We start from the raw sequence: 22,319 nt of genomic DNA on the forward strand, positions 1-22,319 counted from the left end.
CAGAAAGGCCTCTGCACCCAGGCAGGCCCTGCAGCGTCTTGCTTAGCTTCGATCCCCCTTTTCTTTGCTGCGCCTCAGTCCTGAGGGAAACAGGCAGAGGACGGGAAAAAGAATAAAGTTTTGGATAGAGAGGTTAACCCTAAACTTGTAGGGGAACTCAGTTTCAGGGGGACTCGGCTCATGACCTTCAGCTCATGGGATGTGTTTTAGTGTGTCTGGATGCCTGCACACAATGATTGGAGACAAGTTCAAGTTCTTCCCATGGAGCCCTGGGCCCTGCATGGCCAAGTGTGGCCCAATTCTCTGGTTTGCCCAAGAAGAGCCTAGGCAGAGGAGAGGCATGAGGTTGTTCTGTTTTCCTTGCTGGCTGCCTCAGACCCCATTTCCACCTGAAGCAGCTCATAGCCTCAGGGGAAACAGGAGAGACATTTCAGCACCTTGATCACGTGGCAGAGATCGGGGTGCAAGTGTGGGGGCCTTTCATCCACATGCTGGAGCCCGGCCAGGTCTGCCACCACACTGAGCGTTGGGCTGTGAGCGCAGCCAAGAGCTGAATGTGTTCCCTGCGATGCTGTCTCTTTCTTTGGAGGGTCCGGAAAACAGCTCCCTGAAGCTCATGACCCCTTAATCTAAGGATGAGATCGGCAAGAACCCTTGTTCCGCATTGGGCCTCAGGAAGCTCGCGCCCACGTTGTCTCTCCTGTGACTAGGAGTGGGGTGGGTACTAGAGTGCAGTTGCAACACTCAAGACTTGGCATCAGACCTCGCAGGGAGGCCACAGTCCATACAGCTAAGCGTCATGCAGGCTCCAGCCACAAGTGGGGTCCCCAGGCTACCCACCCTGCTCAAATTAAGGGGTCCCATGATCCCCTCAAGTTTGATAACTAGTTAGACAGCCTCACGGAACCCAGGGAAGTGGGATGTTTACAGTTACAGTTTCATTATAAAGGGCGCATAGAGAGCAGATACGGGAAGGTCCTGAATCCAGAGCGTCCACGTCCTTCCCCGTGGAGTCAGGGCATGTCACCCTCCTGGCACGTCGTTGTGTTTAACCAGGAGCTCCTCTGAGCCTCAGTGTCCAGTGTTTTTGCTGAGGTTTCTGAATGGAGGCAGGATCAGTTAATCATTGACCAAAGGGTGGAACTCAGTCTCCAGGGCCCCACCCCTCTTCCATCAGGGGCTGAAAAGTTCCTGTCCTCTAAGCAGATGGTTGACCCTTCTTCTGGTGACCAGCTCCCATCCTGAAGCTCTCAGGAGGGCCAGCAAGAGTCCCTTCGTTAGCATAACAAAGACCCCTACCACTCAGGAAATTCCAAGGGTTTTTATAAGCTCTCTGCCAATAACCTGAGGACAAAGACCAGTTATATTCTTTATTATATCACAGCCTATTCTCAAGCGAATATGTCATTGTGAAATGCAACTTTCAGCTTTGCTTCAGGATCCATTTATAGCCCCTCTCTTGTTTTTCCTTTGTCAGTCCCTCTTTTAATTTATGCTGTCTTATCTTGTATGCCATCCTTAACCCTCCCTGCACAAGATGGAGTATGATTGATAGATCAGCCCTGGTTTTAGCTTCAGCTCCCAGAGAACAAGTGACCTCAGAGTGGCGGCTCCCTGTGTGTGGCACACCTGGCATCTAGCAGCACGGATCTGGGGGCCCCCCTGCACATCCACAGCCTGCTGCAGAGACTTTGGTTGACCGTCTGTGGGTTCTCCAAGTTAAGGCTCCTTTCTCTGTGAGCAGACAGCATTGGGGTGCGTCTGCTGGGCTGTGCCGCCATGACATGACTTGGGGTGCTGCCTTCGGGTGGGGTGGGAGGAAGGGGAGGAGGTGGTGGCTGGCCAGGCCAAATCCCAGGCTCCTACCTCCAAGGAGTATGCACTGCCTTTGTCACTCCAGTTATAGGAGCTCAGTGCAGAGAGAAGGCGGGAGGGCACCTGTGTGGGGCAGGAGAGCCAGCTCCACAGTCCACTGGGAGTGGGGACCCAGCTTCCTGCCCCCAGAGCTGCCCCTCCCATCAGGCCTAGCACCCCTCCCTGGGAGCTCTGATTTACCCTGAGTGCCTTTCCTACCCAGGAGACGGGAGAGTAAAGATTGTGCCTGGACAGTTGGGGGTGAGGTCCCGGTGACAACCATCAACCCCCCCAGTTGGTCCCCAAAGCAAACATCCCCGCTCCCTGCATCAAGTTGAGCAGAGGGTGAGCAGGGTCTCTGTCCCGGGGTCCTCTGTGTCTCAGTCAAGAGAAGCTAGAGGCTACAGTCAATTTCAGGTGGAAAAGCCCGTGGCCCCGGGCTGGGAGGAGGCAACCTTCAAAGGCATGTGCTTGCTGGCAGGGAGCAATGTCGGACCTGGCTTTCTGTTAGAAAAATCCCAGCTGTTAGCAGAGACAAAGACAGTCCCTGGACACAGCCTGGCTGGGGAGAGATGGAAGAGAGGAGAGGCGGGGTCAGCTTCAGGTTCCCTCTCCCACCCCCTCATCCAACCACAGAAGCCACCTTGCTTCCCAGCAGGGGGTGAGGGGGCACCTCCAGACAAGGCTTCAAACACTTCACACGCAGAGTAAGCGGGGGTGGGTTGGAGAAGAGAACTCACAGATTGACGGGGAGAGGCACCAAGTACACCCCTGGCAGCGTGAGGAGGTGGATGGGAGAGGGGGCAGGGCCAACCTCCAGCTGAGCACTGACCCATGTCCTGGTTCCCAGCCCACAGACGGCCAGGGGGTCCGCCCTAGTCCATCTTCTCTCCCTCACTCTCTCTCTCTCTCTCTCTCTGTCACACACACACACACACACACACTTCTGTCTACATCAGCCACAGAAAACCAGACTCTGCCTTCCACCAGTAGGATCACTCACACCTGTGAATGGAATCAAATATCTCCTCCATGTCCTTGTGTGTTAAGCCACTCAGCCGTGTCCGACTCTTTGCAACCCCATGGACTGTAGTCCGCCAGGCTCCTCTGTCCGTGGGATTCTCCAGGCAAGAATACTGGAGTGGGTAGCCATTCCCTTCTCCAGGGGATCTTCCTGACCCAGGGATCAAACCCAGGTCTCCTGCACTGCAGGCGGATTCTTCACCGTCTGAGCCACCAGGGGCATTTTTCAAAGGTGTCATCCCACCACTGATAAGGCGGACAGCTCCCTGTTGAGGAACCAAGCCAAGAACTTGTGGTGACCAGACAGACACCTGAGCCCCAGCCTCCTCTTGGAAGGGTCTCTAGCCTTGCCCCCCTGCATCGACTCTCAGCCTGGAGATGGCCCTGGAGGCCTCTGGGCAGAGGCAGTCTCTGGAATCTCTTCCTAAGCCTGTGCGCCTCGGAGTTCCTGTTGTTGTTTAGTCCTTCAGTCGTGTCTGACTCTTTGTGACCCTATGGATCATAGCACCCCAGGCTCCTCGGTCCATGGGATTCTTCAAGCAAGAATACTGCAGTGGGTTGCCATGTCCTTCTCCAAGGGATCTTCTTGACTCAGGGATCGAACCCATGTCTCCTGCACTGGCAGGCAGATTCTTTACCACTGAGCCACCAGGAAGGTAAGGTAAGGTGAAGTCGGTCAGTCGTGTCCGACTCTTTGCAACCCCACGGACTGTAGCCTACCAGGCCCCTCCATCCGTGGGATTTTCCAAGCAAGCCCCCACCAAGTTCCTAGCAGCAGTCCAAACTCTGCCCTCAGGCTGAATGACTTGCTTCCATTCCTGTCAGTCATGCTTACTGAACTGAGAATTGGGCCCTGAAGGGCAGGAACGGAGGCTGGAGGGTGGATTAGAGAGAACTTCAAAGTCCAGGTGCTTTGGGGGGAACCGGCAGTGAAGCGCTGGCCAGGAACTGATTAAGTCAGACTCAGTACTGCCCTGGGGTCCTGCCTGCCACCCCCGGGGGCCCTCTAGGACTCCAATCCCAACTCCTGGGGAGACTGCCTCCCTTCGTCAACTAGAAGCCTGGATGTTGTCAGGGGAGGAGGTGTTAGTCTAACCCAGGGCTCAACCCCAGATGCAGGCAGAATCGCAACGGGCCCTCCGAGAGAAGGAGTGGGTGGTGCTTCCTGCTGGCACATAAAAAGGCTCCCCACCTCACCCTGGGCTAACCCAGTTCCCCTCCCACCTGGCTGTTTCTTTAGCCAGGCACTGCATCTCCAGCGGGGACTTTCCTGGTGACTCAGTAGGTAAAGAATCCACCTGCCAATACAGGAGACAGGGGCTCAATCCCTGGGTTGAGAAGATCCCCTGGAGGAGGGTATGGCAACCACTCTAGTATTCTTGCTTGGAGAGTCCTATGGACAGAGGAGCCTGGTGAGCTACAGTCCATAGGGTTGCAAAGAGTCGGACACAAACGAGGCGACTTAGCACACACATGCACTCTTCTCTGGAGAGCAGGGCTTTGCTTTGGCAGAGAAATGATCTCCCTGAGGACCCTTGTGAGGCACTCAGGGAGCCCTGCTTCAGCTCAGACTAGGTGCGCAGTGCGTGCCTGCCAGGACAATCCGGGTGGCCGCCTACTTGGCAGACAGTGTGTGTGGGCAGTCTAGGGGGCTGGGACACTGCAGAAGTCCCAGGTGCTTGGGGCTGGGGAAGTGTCCTGGCCAGACTCCCCTCCTGTTCCTGAAGAGATAGTCTAGCACCAGTGGGCACACTACCCCGCTCCCCCACCTCCCTCCGTCACGAAGTTGGAGGTCTGTGGCCTTGTAGGATACAGCCCACAGCTCTGTCCCCAACATACAGGAAAGAAACAATGTGCGGTGTGTCCTTCTCCATCCAAGTGCAGAGCCAGTGGGAAATGCATTCAAAGCCGCAGTAGAAATCACCTGCCTGGTGACCGGGGATAAGGGTGGCCTGGATTAGAGCTGAGACAGTTCACTTCCCCTTGCTGTCAGGTCCTTACAGTCAGCTTCACAAAATCAAGGAAAAGGCCGCAGGACAGAACTCCTAGAAGGAGTTAACCTCAGGGAGTACCTGGGCTTGTCACGCCCTCCTCCCAGGCTGGGTGCTGTAGCCATTACTTCCCCTGGGGCTCCCCCGGGGCCTTCAGCTTGTCCTCTGCCCAACCTGTCCCCGTGCCTGATGCTGGGCTCTCCCTCTTTCTCTGACCACCTGTCGCATGACTCCTGCATTTGCCATTCGCCCACCTGGTCCCTGGGCTGTGACTCAGCATTTAGCTCCGAATCCTGGAGAATTTTCTCCTGTCATCCTCAGCAACAAGTGGTTGCAGTTTTCATTATCATAAGACCAAAAAAACAGTGTAGCTGAGAAAATAGATGTGTGCCTTCCACCCTACACTGGGAACATCTTGACATTTAAATCCAATTACCCTTTTCCCATTCTTGATGAGGATATGACATGTAGCTAGAGAACATTCTGCTAGATAAATATATCATAATCTCAGCCTGCTCATAACATCCCAGAGCTGATCTGGGGACTCTGTGTCTTCCATCCTCCCTGGCTGCCCTCGGCCAGGGTGAGAGGATGGGGGTCACAGACTGGCCACTTCAAATGGCCTTGAAAATGTGTGTTTCAAAAATTTGCGCAACATTTGATCTCTGCCCTTCCCAGAGTCATTAAAATTAATTGGGGAGATGGCATGATTGCAGAGGCAGAAGGACCTGTGTCAACCTTTGTAAAGACTCTGTGGCCATTCTTAGGTCTCCATCCCTGGGTTTTTGGCAAAATGCCACAACCCAGGGAGGCTGTAGCCGAGTGGAATTTATGAAACACTTTCCCATATTACTGCAAAACTTTAGTTCTGTCAATGCAGGGAGTCATGGATACCCAATGAGTCAGAAAGCCAATACAGACGTGTGTGCTTTTATTCTGATGTCAATATCAGTTCTCTTGGACATCTGGGACATCTGGGGCTTCCCTGGTGGCTCAGAGGTTAAAGCATCTACCTGGAATGCGGGAGACCCGGGTTCGATCCCTGGGTTGGGAAGATCCCCTGGAGAGGGAAATGGCAACCCACTCCAGTACTCTTGCCTGGAGAATTCCACGGAGTGAGGAGCCTGGTAGGCTACAGTCCATGGGGTTGCAAAGAGTCGGACACGACTGAGCGACTTCACTTTAACTTTTTTCTTTTGGACATCTGGAAAGATGGGGCTCAAGTTCTTTAACAAGGGCACACATGCTTGCCTGGCCAGAGATGGGGACAGTGGGAGGAGAGGAAATTGCCAGGATTAATTAAGACTGTGAGAATCTTGCCTTCCCTCCCTTCCAGCTGAACTCCCTGTTGTGGGCTGTGTCCAAATTCAAGACACAGCTCCCTACCCAGCCCTCACCCCTTCAGAAATCCAGTTATCAATTAAAGTCACAGGGCATGTCTTGACCTTCCTCTCTCCATTTCCACCCGCAGAGAGAAAGGGAAAAAGTGAAATGTAGGTTCATGGAGATTTTAGAAACAGTCCCTTTTAGGTGACTCTCCTGTTAGGTGTTCCAAACACCTAATCTGTTTCTCAGCCCACTCTCAGCCATGGCTGTTACCAGCCAAGCTGACATTTCTCCCACTCCCACGAGATAGAATGATAACAAGCAGAGAAAGGTTGGCCTCACCCCATCTTCACCCATTCCCCTGGAAGTCATAGAAGCAGAAAACATTCCCTCTTTCCTTCCCTCCCCTTCTTCAGACTGGGTGACCAGTTGTCTTCCTCCCCTGAGGCTCTGATTATCCTCAGACACTTCATACAATGTCTGGACTTACTCATCCCAAATAACACTTGTTTTATCCTGTGTGCTCAGGGCTAGTTAATAAATAAGAATTATGTCATTCATTTACTTTTTGCTGAAAATCACTGCGTGATTTTCATCACGAGGGGTACTTACATTTATGAATGCATGGGTATGAAATTGTCTGTCTGCTCGTATGCTAAATGGGATTCAAGGCTTATTCCAGCAGTCCCAAAAATGCTGTTCCCAAGAGTTCACAGGTACTATGTATTTACAAAAACACGTTTGTCTCTTCTAATATTCCCTGAATGCTCAGGTCATAGTTTGAAAATGACATCTTCATTTTCAAGAGTCACCTAAAAGGAGACTCTTTCTAAAATCTCCATGAACTTACATTTCACTTTCTCCCTTTCTCTCTGTGGGTGGAAATAGAGAGAGGAAGGTCAAGACATGCCCTGTGACAAATGGATTTCTGAAGGGGTGAGGGCTGGGTAGGGAGCTGTGTCTTCTCTGACATCCAGGCTCTGGGCATCTCTTGGAAAGAGAAGATCAAGGGATCTGATGGGGTTTGGGCTGATAAACATTCCCTGGTGGCTCAGATGGTAAAGAATCTGCCTGCAGTACAGGAGACAAAGGTGCAGTCCCTGGCTTGGGAAGATCCCCTGGAGAAAGGAATGGCTACCCACTCCAGTATTCTTGCCTGGAGAATCCCATGGACAGAGGAGTCTGGAGGGTTACCGTCCCTAGAGTCGCAAAGTGTCAGACACGACTGAGTGACTAACACACACACACGTAGAGAACCAGACAAGCCTAAAGCCAAGGCTTTGGTCAGGTGCAGCCTAGGTAGAGGAAGTTAACTCTCAGAAAGAAGCAGGAGTAAGAATGGGGACCTTGTCACATTCCTTATCAGTCCTTCCATACTAATTTTTAAAAGAAGTCTGTGCTTTAAAATAGTTTCTAAATCAATTTGTAATAAATGCCTACAACTTGTCCTGGAATTAAATGCAAATATGAGGCTGTGATAGACTTGTGCAGCAAGTCCTGAGTAGAGAAAGTCAAGCCAGGTCATCAAGCAGACCTCTCGCAGCTTCCTACAAGGGTGCCTCACTATGGGTTGTGGGGTTCCTTAGCAGAAATTCCCTGTCCCTGAAGGTGAAAGGACAGCCCCAGTGACCCCCAAGGCTGTGGGTATGTTTGCAGATCTGTGTCATGAAAACCGAGTGTCACACTAAAGTTCAACGTCTGAGCACCTATCAGGCAAGAAGACTTGGGGTTTCCCTGTGGCCTGTGGGCTGTGTAGCCATTTGAAAGTGAGTCTGGGTCAGAGACATTGCTGGCCGAGGCCACTTCAGAGAATTAGTGGAAGCACCCTTTCTAGGCAGAGGAGAGTCACTGTGAAACAGGCCTAGGCCAGCAGCCTAAGACATACTCTTAGACTCTCAAGATTAAGCCACATCATGGAGTTTCAACTGGAAGAGTAGATCTTAACACTTGGGGGCCTTCCTCTTCCTCTCCTTTTCTCTCTTCTCCTGTTCTCTCTCTCTCTTTCACCCACCCACCCACACACACACCCACACACACCACACACACACACACACACACCCCACACACACGTACACACACACACACACACACACATACTCACACCCTGCTTACCAGCTTACCATCTCCAGAGGTTCAAGGACCCCTGAAGGCCATTACATGTTCACCTGCCTGTCTTCCTCACTGGACATTGAGCCCTTCTAGAGATAAATGCTTTATTTTTGTATTGGCCCCCAGAACTGGTATCATGTGTGCATCTTGGCTTCTGAGCTTTCTGAAAAGTTCATGATGTTGAGACTCAGTTGCAGTCATTTCACTTGATCATGCTAATGGCCAGGACTTCACCTGGTTATCCACAGTGATGTTTTTTGACAGACTTCACACTGTGCATTTCCAAGGGCTCCTGGCAGAACACAACCTGCCCGCCCCTCCCCCCCAACCCCCCCCCAAAAAGCTATTAGGAGCTGTCCGTGGTCCTGAAAACAGCCTCCCTTCTTCCAGTTGGCTGAGTTGCCACCACAGGTTCCCATTTTCAGGCATGTCTTAGTGCCTGGTCTCAGCCTGGTTTCAGTCACCTAATTTCTAGTTGCTATGCTTCTTAGTACAGCTTAGATTCCAGAAAGAATCCTGCCTTTTGCTTCAGTCACACTATTAGTCCTTGCAGTTACGGACATGATCCTATCTGAATCAACTCTGCTCAGATCTTCTGTGATGGCCTCAGTCTTGCCAGGTCTTGAACCAGGGCTTAGCCTCTGATTGCAAAGCTGTATTTCTGTTTCAAGCTTTTGCACGCTTGCTTCCTTGGGAAAGCAGACTCTGAGACAGAGATTTATGTGCAGGAAGTTTATTGGGACTATATTATGACAGAGGACAGGAGAGTTAAAGTAGTTTTGGAGCAAACTAAACATCTACTGTTGTCCATTCCAAGTCAACGTGAACTATTTCTGATACTCTTTTTTTGACAGGGATGGAAAAGAATCTATTTGTCAAACCATGGTCATATACCATGTACCCGAGGCCACGTAAATCTAGCAAAGATACCACACCTGACACAGTGGTTACAGTTGGGGCTACAGCTTGAGAGTCTGCAGCAATCTACTGTCATCCTCCAGTATCCATTTGTCATTTGTAGGGACTAGACTGGTGAATTACATGGCAATTTGATGGTTTGACTACTCCTGCATCTTTTAGGTCTTTAAAGTTAGCACTAATCTCTGCCATTTCCCCAGGAATGGCAAAATGGAAAATTAAATATTACCTTTGATTTAATATCTTGGCTCAGGGAGTAGAGTAAATTCCAAAGGCTTACTAGGCATTCCTTACTATGGTAGCTCTTATCCCATAGGTCAGGACATAGGGCCTCTGCCATCTATCACATGTGTTCATTTCAGTTGTAATGGGGAAAATGACCATTGGAGTGGGGGAGTCTGTGAGCCTGACTTGAAGCAGCTAATGGGCCATTAATTGTTGTTGTTCAGTTGCTCAGTCATGTCTGATTTTTTTTGATCCCATGAAGGGCAGCACTCCAGGTTCCCTGTCCTTCACTATCTCCTAGAGTTTCTCAAACTCATGTCCATTGAGTTGATGATGCCATCCAGCCATCTCGTCCTCTTTCATCCCCTTCTCTTCTTGCCCTCAATCTTTCCCAGCATCAGGATCTTTTCCAGTGAGTCGGCTCTTTGCATCAGGTGGCCAAAGTATTGGAGCTTCAGCCTTAGCATAAGTCTTTCCAGTGAATATTCAAGGTTGATTTCCTTTAAGATTGACTGGTTTGATCTCCTTGCTCTCCAAGGGACTCTCAAGAGTCTTCTCCAGCACCACAGTTTGAAAGCATCAGTTCTTCAGTGCTCAGCCTTCTTTATGGTCCAACTCTCACACCCATACACAACTACTGGAAAAACCATGGCTTTGATTATATGGATCTTTGTCGACAAATCTATTACCTGGTCCCTATATTCTCTCACTCTACCAGGAAGGCTACATGACAGGTCAGGTTTCCAAGAGCCAAGTCCCAAGATACAAATGTCAACTCAGGCAAAAATCTAGACATATTTAGGTGTCATTTTCCCCAACCCCTGCAGCATGCACTTATCCAAATAAATATTTGGATTTGGCCAGTCACTTTGAGGAAGGCCTGCTATGCACGGTTGCTATGATGACTAGAAGGTTTGTCCTCTTGGGGACCCAACCTCCCTTCAGTCATTGAGTTCTGGATTTGAAAACTGGTCCAGAGATCATGCCATTTTATTGAAACAGCTACCCTCAGCCTCCTGGTTGTCCATCTTTGGCTTCTTCCCATTATATATGTTGATCAGTACCCTTGATGGCTGCCCATCTTTCTTGCCCTTGTGATGCCATGTTCTCTTAACCTTCTTCATAGCTTTCTGCAGGTCAGCTCCTCTTGGTTGATGCCCTGACATTGCTGCTCATTAGAATTTGTTTATGATGGCTGAGCACTGCCATGTAGGTTTTGTAATATTATTTCATGAGCCTATCATCTCCCCTTGATAACAGGGACTCCTGATCTCTAATGATGGCTCTTTATTCAGTCCTGTCCTACATAGGAGAGCCACTACTGAGCTTCTCATTGATACTGGTGCCCCTCTCACCAGTGCATTCTCTACTGCTTTAGACAGGGGAGCACCCCCCGGTCCTCCTGCAAAACACAGTGATGTGGTGAGTTCTCCAGCCTTTCATTCATCACCCCGGCATGATCACCTTTGTGAGCCTTTTGATCTCTTCCTGCACTGTCTGCCACAGCAGTTCTATCTTGTCTGCTTCATTTGTGTGGACCATCACCTTCCCTGTGCTTCTAAGAACCATCCTAGCAATGTTTTAGCAGCAGCATCTGGGGTCCTTGCCATACTGCTCAATCCTGTATCCCAGGAAAGTGCTCCCCTATAAATTGTCCCTCCTTATTCAACTTAGGCACTGGGGAGCCTGCTGGGCTGCTGTCTATGGGGTTGCACAGAGTCGGACATGACTGAAGCGACTTAGCAGCAGCAGCAGCATTCAACTTGATGTTCTGATTTCTCACCTAACACCCTCAGAATAAAGTTCTATGTATATTTCTGGGTCCTTCACCTCTCTCAGGAGTATAGTCCCTTTCCTCTTTACATCCATCCATCCAGCTATCCCCACCCCATTTCTCCCGTTCCCATTCCTTCTCCATCAGGTGCTTGACATGGCTGAGAATTAACCTTCTCTGCAGCTCTGCTTCTCCTCCTGTGAGTCCTAGGACTGGTCCTCTCACTGCAGAAGATGAGAGTCTTTCGATACCCTTCCAGAGAGGCAAGAGCCAACCAACTCCATTGTCCCTCACCTTAGCATCTACTCTCTGAGATCTCTGGCACCAAAGGTCAGATTCCTGCAGAGCAGACTCTGAGGAAGTGCAGGATTTATGTGGGGAGGGCATTCTCTTGGATCAACACCTGTGGGGGAAGGGAGGGAAGCAAGAGCAGGCAGAGGGAGAAGTCAGACTGTGATGTAGCCAGCCAGCCCCACATGGAGCTTTGGAGCTGGGATGGCCCCGAATTCATGCAAGGGGCTGCAGCCTTCACAGTCTGCATCAGCCAGTCACTGGATGAGACAGCCCCAGGAAGATGCGACCTTGGGTGAGGCGACTTTCTGCAGCCCCGCCTAGAGCACTCTCTGGAGGGAAACTCGGCTGTGAGCAGTGTCGCCGGGCTTCCATGGTGGCCACTTCACCCAGTCATCCCCAAATCTTATCTGATCCCAGCCTCCCTGCACTTCCGGCCCCCACTCTCCTGGCTCCTCCCTCCCGTATTTGCCTAAAGGCTTCCTTTATGAGAGCAATTTTTTCCCAAATTGCTTTGCTTACTCAAGGATCATTGAAAATTAACTGCAGCTAATGTTATTTGAAAAAGAAAAACACTTTTATGTTTATTTTTGTTTATTTATTTGGCTGCACTTGGTCTTGGTTGTAACACGTGGGATCTTTAGTTGCAGTGTGTGGCATCAAACCTGGGCCCTGTGCATTGGGAGCATGGAGTCTTAGCCAGTGGACTACCAGGGAAGTTCCTGCTAATGTCATTGAATTCACTTCTTTTTTTCAGTTTTATAAAAGCCTTTTCCTTCCAGGTATTGCCATTTGGTTTCTGAGATATGAGCATGATATCTGTAAAGCGGAAATAGCAGTGTTTTTAACACGGCACTTTAGAGTTCTAAAACGTGTTCACACAATTTTTTATCAGTTTAATTGAGGTATAATTTATACACAGGAAAACACTGTGTAAGTGAGTTCTGACAAATGTATACCGTCTTCCCAATCAAGATATACAGAATTTCCTTCACCTCCAGAACATTCTTTTATATGCCTGCTCATTCACCTCCCTCCACCCCATCCCTCGGGTAGCCCCCCATCTTATTCTGACAATAGAGATTAGTTTTGCCTATTGCAGAATTTTATCTGAAATACTGCAGTATGTACAGAAAGGCTTCTTTTGTTCAGCGCGAGGTCTGTGAGCGTCATCCATGGTGTAGCTTATTTCTTTTTACAGACAGTCAAATTCCACTGTATGGATATGCCACAATTTGTTTCTCCATTCATGCAGGCGGTGCTAGTGGTAAAGAACCCACCTGCCAATGCAGGAAACAAGAGACACGGGTTCGATCCCTGGGTCAGGAAGATCCCCTGGAGGAGGGCATAGCAACCCACTCCAGTATTCTTGCCTGTGGAGAATTCTTGTCCACGGAGAATCCCGTGGACAGAGGAGCCTGGCGGGCTACGGTCCGTGGGGTTGCACAGAGTCAGACACGATTGACATGACTTAGCGTGCATACACGCGGTTCTTAGAGTTTACAGTAAAGGGGTGTGACCCGTACACAGCCATGCAACCTTGAGTAGCTAGGAGGGGCCTCCATGAGCCAGGAAACCAGACCTCACTCCAGCATCACTTAACCAAAGAGCCCTGGGAAACGGTGCTCTGGGCAAATAATCAGTGCATTTGGTAATTTCTTCCAAGGTATGTATTTTTCTAGAAGATTCTCTAGGCATTTTGTTTGGATGCTATTTGAGTTAGTATCCTGCCAAGCAGTATTAATTTTCCTTGCTAATTCAGGGTAATAGTAATTGAGGGGCAGACCCGCAGAGCAGTGGGCTTGGGCACATGCATGTCAAATGGACTATATATCATGACATCAGACATTTCGAGAAAATTGCTTTTCCTCCCTGAATGCCAAGTCATAAATAATTTCAGGTTGGGAAGAGCTCTGGTAAGCATGTGCTTGACTCCAGGGGAATGGCCTGTAAATACTGTGAGCCACAGAATAAAAAACAAGGGGGACAGATTTGTGGGGCCACATCTTATCTGGATCTTGCTATAACTCTTTGCAGTTGATGCTGTGGGTGTCCCGCCCAGCTCTGCTTTCCTGGTGATGCACCTGTCACCTGCCACTGTGAGTGTGGACTGCTAATGGCTCACAGCTGCACCCTTAATTCAGAGATTTGACCTCAGCTGACAGGAGCCTCTTCCAGAAGGTGATGCCTCCCTCCTGGAGGTGGTCTACAACCAGGCACACGCTGGTAAATGGGCTTTGGGGGCAGGGAACAAACCAACCGAGCCCTGATGTGTGGCACTGTCACATTGTCCAACGTCTATGGTGTAACTGCTCCCACCAAGGCCAATTCCAAGCTACTTCACAAAAATAAACAAGTTGCTTAGGAGTATAAGCACGTGCAAAAGAAAGATGACCTTTAAAAGGCAAGGGAATGATAAACACAGAATTCAGTGCAGTGGGCATCCTGGCCGGGCAGGATGGGAATGTTGGAGAGGGGCCAAGGGAATCTGGGTGATGTTGATACTATTTAATAAAGCTGTGTTTCTTAAGCTGGGTGGTGAATGCCTGGATGTTTGTATTCTTTTTCTTTATACTATTACACATTTTATTTTTAGTAAATGAAATGTTTCATGACAAAAGCAATTCTAAAGACGTCTTCTGAGCTTTGAACTTGTCTTCGCCTGCACATGTAGGGCATGGCTTTTTGGTAGAGACCAGTAGAAGCAGCCTCAAGGCTGGTCTTGACTCCCCCTGCAGCTGCCCCCTGGGTGCGGCTGCAAACTTTACACTCCTAACAAGCTCTGAGTGTGGTCTGGGGGTTGGAGATTCCTGTTTGTCTCAGAATGGGCAGCAGGAGGAGATGATGGACAGAACTGCCCTGTGCAGAGCCCACCTCTTATCAGGAACCAAGGGGGAGGCTGCCCTTAGGCCTGAGGCTGGATCTGCCCCCACCTCATCCAAAGCAGTTCTTCTTTTGACCTGGAGGGGCTGTGAGAGCTGGGCCACCCCTCGATGTGATACTGAGTTTGCGTGCTAAGTCACTTCAGTCATGTCCAACTCTGCAACACTATAGACTGTAGCCCACCAGGTTCCTCTATCCAAGGGAGTCTCCAGGCAAGAGTACTGGGGTGGGTTGCCATGCCCTCCTCCAGGGGGTCTTCCCGACCCAGGGATCGAACCCGCGTCTCTTACATCTCCTGCATTGGCAGACGGGTTCTTTACCACTAGCTCCACCTGGGAAGCCTGTGATACTGAGCATTCAGATCTAAATTTACCCCAGGTACTTTGTAGGCTTGGGCACTCTGCTTTTCCTCTCCAGTGGATGAGCTCCTGCCACCCTCCCCGCAGTAATCGTTATCAAGCCATTTTCCATGAGAGGAGATGAAATACTGGAGCAGGTCTGGAACCTGCCAAGGCAGAAGATGGAGCCACAGCTTCCAGCAGGAGGGCTTGCTCCCAGAGTCACATGGTACCCCCTGCATTCTGGTGCCAGCACTGTCCCCTCCAGCAGCCCAGGTTCCCTTCACCAGAGGCTTCATTCCAGGGGGTTCACTTCTGCTTGCAGCCTGGGCAGTGCTCCCTGCTGGGGAGGGGAAGACGGAGGCTGTGATCCAGACCTGGGCACCCAGGGGCTCCTACCATCAGAACACGGCTGGGGGGTGGGTGGGGAGTGGTCTGCACACTCCCTCACCAGATTGTTCACGTCACCCTTTCCTCTGGAAGACACAATTTCCTGTGGACACAAAGCCACTGATTTCCCATTATAGAGATGGTGAAACTGAGTCTGCAGGCCAGTGAACTGCTGCTGCTCACAGGCTTGGTGGGGACTCTCTTCAGGGCCAGGCCACCTTCATTCATCTGGAAGCTGGTGCCGCAGGAAAAGAGGGACCACAGCCCAGGTGGAGGCAGCCGGGACTGCAGGCAGAGAGCCAAGGGGAGTCTAAAGAAAGACGTCAGGTTGGGAAGCTCACGTCCCACAGGTGCACACAGGTGCCTAAAGGCATCAGAGATGTTCCAGATGCTGCTTTGGATGAGGCTAGGGCTGAAGCTGGAGAGGGGTTAGCGAGGAAAATTCCCCTGCCCCGGAGTCGACCCTGAGAGAGGCCCTGTGGGTGCAGGTGAGGGGCCAGGTGCTGAGGAGAGGGAGCGAGGCCACCTGTGTCCCTCACTCAGCAGGACCCTGACTCCAGGCAGGAATGACTCCGTGAGAAAGCAGTGGTGGGGAGGAGAGCTGACCCGGGGCCAAGGAGCACTCGGCTCAGATCCTGGCTCGGCCACTGACCAGCTGTGTGTCCTTGGGTGGCTTCATGTGTGTGCATCTCCGTCTCTTCGTGAGTCCATTTGGGTCAAGATGGCACCAACCTAGTGGGCTTCTGTAAGGGTCCAGAGCTTCTACAAGGGTACCTGGAATCGACAAATATCCTCACTGACCAGGACAGCAGGCTCAGTGTGGGAGCAGAGCGAGGTCTTCCCTGAGTGGCCCCCAGGGTGGTCTCTGGGTGCTGAGGGTAAGTTGCTGAGATGAGAGACCCACCCCTCTAGGATCAGAGCTCCAGGGAACGGAGGCAGGGGCCCCCTGCAGCGGGAAGGCACGTATAGCAGGCCCCCACCTCGGATGGGGAGGGAACATATCAGGCACTCGGGTCTCCGAGTGGCTCCTGCCCTTTGTCTGTCCATAGGCTGTATCACCTGAGTCCTGCAGGCCCGAGGGCCTCAGTGAAGCCAGAGCCTGTGTCAAGGGTGATCCCAGGCAGCTGACATGATTGAGGGGCCACGGCACCCAGAGGCAGGCCAGCGGGGTCAGGCCAGGAAAGACCCAGACCCTGCATCAGTGCATCAGGCTGCTCTGTGTCAGATCCCTTCCCAAGGAGGAGAGGCCAGGGATATGGAAGCTGAGAGTGACATGGGGCTGGAGAAGGGTATTCTGAGCAGGAAGGTGTCACCATGGGGTCATTAGTGAGTGGGGTCACAGGGCCCAGTGGAGTCGGGGAGCGGGTAGGAGTATATGCCCTTGGACAGGGGACTGTCACATGACCACGGATGGACACAGCTGAATTCAGCTTTCCCAGCTGCACACACAACTAGATGCCCTCGCCTGGGACTCTGGTCCCCAGCAAGGGCACTCACTGGGTCAGACCCTTTCTCCTTAGAGTCTCTTGTGCATTTCTCCCCAGGGCTACTCGGACCTGAGGGCCTGTCCCCCGAGAAGCCACAGATTTAGCACCCGGCTGTGTCTCGGACCACCCCACTGCCCCCCAGCCTTGGGCCAGGCCATCCTGTCTACAGAGGTTCTGCCAGAAGAGTGCTTTCACTCCCCCGATTCACCAGCCGCCAGGCTCCTGGGGGCCACCTTCTCAGCTCCCTGTCAGGGCTGCTGAACTAATGAGTCTTTTAATTGGTTGCTCAGAGAGAATCAAAGTGGGAAAAAAACAGGCAAAGCAAAATAAAACGTTCCTTTCGGTTTTCCACGAGTGTGGGCACGAAAACCTTATGGTTCTCCCGTGAGACCCTGGACAGCGGGTGCCCACCCCCAGGGGAGGGGAGAGGCAGCGGTGGGCACTGGACTGAACAGCCAGTGTCTGTTCGGGCCAGTGTCACTGTGTCACTCAGCTGCAGGCCAGGGCATCCTCTGCCGACCCCCCCTGCCAGCCCCACCAGGGAGGGCCTGAGGATTTCATTATGAGCTCAGATTATCATCAAGTACAAGGGGGAATGAAGGGAACGTTATAAGCTCTCCTTTTAATAATGAATCCCATTTCCTCTTGCACTTGGTTTTCTTGCAACAGATGCTGTTGCAGAAAGTAGAGCAAAATGGAAAAGACAAAAAGGCGAGTAATTAACTCGGCCCCAGAGCCTTCTGGGCAGATGTCTGGGAGGGCAGGGCAGGGTGCCTGAGGCCCGCCCACCTCACCCTTGCCTGTGGCCCGCCCACAGCGACTCATATGTCTGGATGATTCTCAGCTTGGCTCGGTATTGGGGAAGCGTGGAGCCGCCTTCCCGCTGTTCAATAACTGATGACCATTTTTCTCCAATTAAACTGAGATTGAAGGATCCTCAGACGTAGACACCCAAGGAAAATAATTAGTGCTTAAAATGTTAATTGTGCTCAGATGTGCCTTTGCCTCTGGAAGCTGTCTGCAGGCGAGCATGCAGGAAGGCAGTCCTTGGTGGGAGAGGGCCCTGCCACTGCCCAACTGGCTGGTCTTCCCAGGAACCCCAGAGTGGGCAGCCCGAGTACTCATCTTATCCATGTGAGGCCAGTAGTGATGACTCTGTGAGACCTGCTGTGAGGCCCTGCCTGGCCAGCCTACTGTCCCCAGACACTGGCAGGCAGTGTTGCCTCATGGTTAGAACAAAGGCCTGGAGTCAGCCAGGTCTGGCCTGGCCCCTGGCTCTGCCACTGACAGGGCCAGCAGCCTGGATGCCAGCAACACAGGTAACCTGAGACTCATGCGCTCAAGCAAAACAGCACAACCTCCCCTGCAGAAGTGCATGAGACACCCTTGTGTCCTCAGCACCTTCCAGGCCCCAGGTAAGTAATTCCCCAGCCCCCTTTCATCAGGACCGGGAAGACTGGGGGTAGAGGGCTGTCACTGTATTCTCTCCTTGGGGGCTGTGCAGGCTGCTCCCCGCAAGAATGGTTCTTCCTCGGAGAGGACGGGATGTGGGAGCCACCCACACCTCCCCACAGCCACGTTCCCACCAACCAGCTCACCAGCTAGGGGAGACATCTTGCTGCCCCGGAGAGGATCCATCCCACCTCGGGTGCTTCCTGCTCATATATTTCCACATGCGCGCCCCAGTTCCTCTCTCTGCGGAGACGACATGCCTAAGAGGCTTAGGCTCCTTCATGCCATGCATCCCAAAGAAATCCACTTAGAAATTCCGTGTTCCCTGATCCCCCACATAATAAGATTCCTTTATCTCTTGTTGTCATGGGAAGTATATATTAACTGATTAATATTAATGTGTTGGCCGATTAATATTAATACCAAACCGGTTCGTACTTCACAAGGCAGGGCTCTTGATGAGCGCTGCGGAGCCCAGACAGCTGTCGGGTTCTGGCAGATCCCAGGAGAGGCGCTGACCCTCTCTGCCGTGCCTGGTTACGGACACCGTGTCATTAGCAGTGTCTGTCAGAGCTGGCGTGGAAGTGTGTTTGGACTCTGAGCGTGGCAATTAGAATCCTTGCCATCCAGGATAGCATATTTTATCATTTAAATAGCATTTTCACTTTCTCTTAACATATTTTCCCAGTAACATTATTAAATTAGGTGATAAAAGGTTATTTCTTGCTTTTGAAGTTGAAATACATTACCATTATTCCTTAGCTGCCCGGAGTTAGAAAGGTTTCGGTTTTCTATGTTCTGAAGTTTTCATTATCAAAATTTGCCACACTTTATAAAACAGACAACATTTTTTTTTTTTTTTGGCCTTTGTTTTCATCAAAGATAGACAGAAGCTTTGTCTCTGGACATACTGGAGATTGCTCTCCGCGTTTGGTGGAAAGGGTCGTGCTGTCTTCTGAAGCAGCCAGGATGCACACTCAGGGCCCAAGGGGGTCAGAGGGGGTCCTGGGTTACCACTGCTGCTGTACGCTGGCCACCTCCTGAGTCTCAGGGAAGCCAAAACTGGTCAGGGGCTGGGCTTTCTGTCCATCTCGCTCCCGGGGAGGGCACAGCCACAGGCTGCATCGTTGGCCAGTGGGGCTGGGCTGGAGCCTGCCTGTGTCTGTGTAGCTTCCTTGTCCCTCTGTCCCCCCTCCAGCTACCCACCTGTCCAGTCCTCGCCCAACCCCCATCTCAAGTCCTTTCCCTGAGTGACATGTACAGCCTGCTAGACATCAAATAGGTAACTAATGAGGACCTGCTGTGCAGCACAGGGAACTCTACTCAGCACTCTGTAATGACCTATATGGGAAGAGAATCTAAAACAGAGTGGATATGTGTGTGTGTTGTTCAGATGCTAAATTGTGTCTGACTCCTTGTGAACCATGGACCGCAGCACACCCTGTCCTTCACTGTCTCCCAGAGCTTGCTCAGACTCATGTCCACTGAGTCAGCGTGGCCATCCAACTGTCTCATTCTCTGCTGCCCCTTCCCCTTTTGCCTTCAACCTTTCCCAGAAGCAGGGTCTTTTCCAATAAACGGTCTCTTCGCATCAGGTGGCCAAAGTATTGGAGGTGCAGCTTCAAGTATATGTATATGCATAGCTGATTCACTTTGCTGTGCATCTGAAACCAACACGACATTGTAAGTCAGCTGTGTGTGTATGTTGGTCGCTCAGTCTTGTCCAACTCTCTGCAACCCCATGGATTGTAGCCCATAGGGCTCCTCTGTCCATGGCATTCTCCAGGCAAGAATACTGGAGTGGGTAGCCATCCCGTTTTCCAGGGGATCAGCTATACTCCAATTAAAAAATTGTTTTAAAAAAATCCCTCCCCCAGACCTCAACCCATTCACCCACTATCCATGTTCCATCCATGTCCACCAACTGTTTCCCCACCATCCACCACCACCACCCACATGCCATCCTCTGCTCATCCCACCACTATCCTCTGCGCCACTCACATGCCATCTCCCATCCATCACCTGTGCTGCATCACGTCTGACGTGGAAGACATCCTGTGTGTATCACATGAGCCTTCCCCCCGCCCCGATTTCCCCACCCACACCTCCCAGTTAAATGTGCCGTGAGCAGCGGCTGGAACCAATACGTGGTCATACATCACTTTGCCCCAGTGCTCAGCATCCCTGAGTTGCCTCTTGTCATGACCTCCAGTGGCACTGTAGGCCATTGGGCTCTTCTCAGAACAATCTCTTTGCCTAGAAAGAGAGTGCACGGACCAGAAGAGCCGCTGTGTTCCCATGCAATGAGCAGTTGTTGTTGTTTAGTTGCTAAGTCATGTCTGGTTCTTTTGCAACCCCATGGACTGTAGCCCACCAGGCCTCTCTGTCCATGGGATTTCCCAAGAAGAATACCATTAGTGGGTTGCTATTTCCTTTTACAGGGAATCTCCCCGACCTAGGGATCGAACCTGCATCTCTTGCATTGTCAGGTGGATTCTTTACCACTGAACCACCAAGGAAGCCTGAGGGATGAGCAGACCTCTCCCCAAAACTTTACCCCAGTCCAGCCTCCTCACATCACCTTTCCCCCAGTTTGACGCCAGGGACAGGATCCATTTTACCAACATAAAGGCTTGTGCTCTCACAGATTTCTGGCCAGAAGGGAGCTTCATTTGGGCTGGTGGAAATGGTCCAGGTTGCTTTGTGGCTGCCCCTCGAGTGTTCCCCCTCTTGCATGCCATCTCCAGCCTCTGCCCTGCTCCCATTCACAGACACTGGGGGCACCGGGGGTGGCGTCCCTGACTTCACCTGAGGACTCTGACTTCAGCTGACCTCAGGACTTCAGCTGAGGACGGGAGCTGGGGAAGCAGGGCTGTGGAATTCTTCTTGAGCCCAGGCTGGGGTCCTGTCTAAGCCTTGAGGTTGACTTCAGTCTCTCTGTACTCTGTTCTGAAGGGTGAGGTCTCCAGAGTGTGTGTTGGGCAGGGGTGGGAGGGGGTGTGTGGAGAACCCCTGTCTGCAGATCGTGAGTGAGAGATGCCAGCCAGGGGCACCTGTCTGCAGTGGAATCAGCCCTCATTCTACCCAGGAGCCTTGCCCTGCAAAGTGATCCTAGCCTGGCCCAGTCAGGTCCTCTCTTTACCCGAGACAGGGCTGCAGACTGGAAAATGGCCCCAATGTGTTCCAGATGCTGTTTGATGCGCAGAGGAGCAATGTAGCCTCCAGAAGCGTGCATGGATTCCTGGGCCCTGACCTCAGTTGGTTCATGTTCTCAATCGGAGAGAGTGGATTCCTGGGCCCCGACCTCAGCTGGCTCTTGGTCTCAGCATGGGTGCAGCAGGGCAGACAGTGGCTGAAAGCTGGAGATGATATTCTCGGGATGTCCACCAACCATGAGCCTCCCCCAGTACCCAGCATGATGGTACCTCCCTGTGAGTTTCCAGCTCTTCCAAAATCTCTGCCAACTCCAGCCACAGATTCTCACACAAGTCTTGGGCATTCAAAGCCTGATACCCGCCTATCCAGGTGCCCCTCTGCCTGATGCCTTCCAGACACTCCCTGCCCCACATATGCTGTTACACAGCAGCACCTCATTCTGTAATCACCTCCCTAACAAACAGAAAACATGCTCGTCGCCGTTGTAAGCATCCCTGGTGTGATTTATTGCCATCATCACAATATTTTGTTTGGAGCTGTAAACCTCCAGACATAAATCAAGTCATTAGAAGGAATGACGTTTAATCCTGCAGAAAAAGCCTCAGTGGGCTGAGCTGTTCTCACCCAGCCAGCGAATCATTCATTCTAGAGAGGATGGCTGCAAACACGCTAACGCGGGTGGGCCCTCCTCACCTCTGCTGCACACAGATGTGGAAGGACGGAGGCCTGAGTTGGGCTGCTTTTGTTTTGTGGAATTGCACATTCTCGACTGCAAAGTGATGCCTAAAACACGTGCCCGGCAATCCAGACAGGAGTCTTAATTCGGAAGGAAATGCACATAGCCGGGAGGGGCCAAGTCTGTGCCTGTGATCTATGCTCGTCGTCCCGAGAGCAGCTGCTGGTTGGACTTCAAAGGAAGCAGAAAAACAGCTCAGAACATCTTCTTCAGCTCTCTGTTCACAGTGACCCTTGCCACCCTTCGAGCAGCTATTACACGGGGACCGTGTTCTCTTTGCAAAGTGGGCAGGTCTAATTTCCAGGGCTTTGCTGCTGATTCGCAGGCCAAGGCTAAGAGGAGAACTGAGCCTTGAAGGGAATGTTC

At 51.6% G+C, this 22,319-nt stretch overlaps 1 protein-coding gene across 2 annotated transcripts in view; it reads left to right on the forward strand.

Moving 5' to 3' along the window:
- The window catches only part of CHST8 (carbohydrate sulfotransferase 8), a 145,171-nt gene that overhangs the window by 108,264 nt on the left and 14,588 nt on the right, over positions 1–22,319 (forward strand). The window lies entirely within an intron of this gene.

This window comes from Bos indicus, chromosome 18 (genome assembly GCF_029378745.1).
Source record: "Bos indicus isolate NIAB-ARS_2022 breed Sahiwal x Tharparkar chromosome 18, NIAB-ARS_B.indTharparkar_mat_pri_1.0, whole genome shotgun sequence".
Lineage (NCBI taxonomy): Eukaryota > Metazoa > Chordata > Mammalia > Artiodactyla > Bovidae > Bos > Bos indicus.